Source organism: Myotis brandtii, unplaced genomic scaffold (genome assembly GCF_000412655.1).
Source record: "Myotis brandtii unplaced genomic scaffold, ASM41265v1 scaffold259, whole genome shotgun sequence".
Lineage (NCBI taxonomy): Eukaryota > Metazoa > Chordata > Mammalia > Chiroptera > Vespertilionidae > Myotis > Myotis brandtii.
Window position 1 is genome coordinate 1,454,248 of NW_005359840.1, and position 2,292 is coordinate 1,456,539.

Sequence of the window (2,292 nt, forward strand, 5' to 3'; positions counted from 1 at the left end):
TTAGCTTAAACACAAACACATTGTACAGCTGTACAAAAATATGTTCTTTTTTTAAAATATACTTACTAGAGGCCCAGTGCACAAATTCATGCACGGGTGCAGTCCTTCGGGGTGACCTGTGGGGATCAGGTGGAAACCTGCAGTCCAATGCCGCAAGCCGCTCCTGCCTGCTGCTTCTGCTGATCCTGGCCTGCGTCACCAGCTGCGGGCTCGTGCCCAGTCAGTCACTATCTGGAGAGGCTCACGCTGCCACAGCAGTGCTCACCAGCCATGGGCCTTGCATCTGGCATTCATCCTGAGGGGGGTGGGGGGACCAGGACATGATCAGCCCTCTGGGCAGGCAGTGGGACGTCCTTGCCTGCCCGGGATCTGGATCTGTCCTGTTGACGTTCATGCCAGTTGTCGGGAGCAACCTGGCGGCCACTTTTATATCATTTCCTCCTTGTGGAGCATCTAGGGAGGGGAAGTAGCCACAGTGTCTGAGGCTGACATCCAGGAGGCCAGTGGCCCTGTTGGGATCTGGCTGGTAGCACCGGTCAGACGGTGCCTGGCCCGTTCTCTGGAGATTGGACCTGCACAACTACTGAGGGGGAGTGAGTGGCTGCTGCCTGGCTGGTGGGCAGCCAGAACGGATCAGTCAGCTGAGAGGTGTTATCACTGTTGGAGGGCACTGACCACCAGGGGACAGCTCCTTCATTGAGCGTCTGCCCCCTGGTGGAAAGTGCACATCATAGCAACTAGTTGACAGGTCATTCAGTCATTTGGTCATTCAGTCGTTCGGTCATTTGGTCACTTAGGCTTTTATGTGTATAAACTAGAGGCCTGGTGCATGAAATTTGTGCATGGGGTAAGGGGGGTCCCCTCAGCCCAGCCTGCACCATCTCTAATCCGGGACCCCTTGGGGCCCCTCACTGACCCCCCTGCCGGCTTGGTCACCCCCAACTGCCCCCTCTGCCGGCCTGGTTGCCCCACGCAGCCTGCTGTTCAGTCATTTGGTCGTCCCTTGTTTGGTCTTTTGGTCACCTCTCACTAACCCCTCTGCTTGCCTGGTCGCCCCACGAAGCCTGCTGCTCAGTCATTTGGTCGCCCCTCACTAACCCCCCTGCCAGCCTAGTAGCCCCATGGTCGCTTAGGCTTTTATATATAGATTATTTAAATATTTATTGTAGAAAGCATTACATATGTCTCAATTTTCCCCCCATAACCCTCCCTCCAGCCTGCCCCTGCCCCCCACCCAAGACCTTCACCACCCTATTTTCTGTGACCATGGGTTATGCATACATGCATACAAGGTCTTTAGCTGATTACCTCCCACCCATTCCCCCCTCCCCACCTTCCCTCCAAGATTCCCCAATCTGTTTCGTGCATCCATGTCTCTGGATCCACTCTGTTCATCCATTTATTTTGTTCATTAGATTCCACATATGAGTAAGATCATGTGATACTTGTCTTTCTCTGACTGGCTTATTTCACTAAGCAAAATACTCTCCAGTTCCCTCCACGGTGTCCCTAAGGGTAAGAGATCCTTCTTTTTTACTACTGCATAGTATTCCATGATATAAATGTACCATAGCTTTTTTATCCACTCATCTATTGATGGCACTTGGGCAGCTTCCAGATCTTAGCTGTTGTAAATTGGGCTTCTATGAACATAGGGGTGCATACATTCTTTCTGACTGGTGTTTCAAGTTTTTTAGGATATATTCCTAGAAGTGGGATCACTGTGTCAAATGGCAGTTCCATATTTTATTTTTTGAGGAAACTCCATACTATTTTCCATAATGGCTGCACCAGTCTGCATTCCTATCAGCAGTGTACCAGGGTTCCCTTTTCTCCACATCCTCACCAGCACTTGTCACTTGTTGATTTGTTGATGGTAGCCATTTTGACAGGTGTGAGGTGATACCTCACTGTCATTTTAATTTGCATCTCTCTGATGATTAGTGACTTTGAGTATTTTTTCATATGTCTCTGGGCCATTTATTTGTATGTCCACTTTGGAGAAGTGACTATTAAGGTCCTTGGCCCATTTTTTTAATTGGATTGTTTGTCTTCATTTTGTTAAGTTATATGAGTTCTTTACATAGTTTAGATATTAACCCTTTATAAGATGTATCATCGCCAAATATGTTCTTCCATACAGTGGGCTCCCTTTTGGTTTTGTTGATGGTTTCTTTTGCTGTACAGAAGTTTTTTTATTTTGATATAGTCCCATATGTTGATTTTCTCTGTAGTTTCCCTTGACCTAGAAGATATATCCACAAACATATTGTTATGAAAAATGTCTTAGAC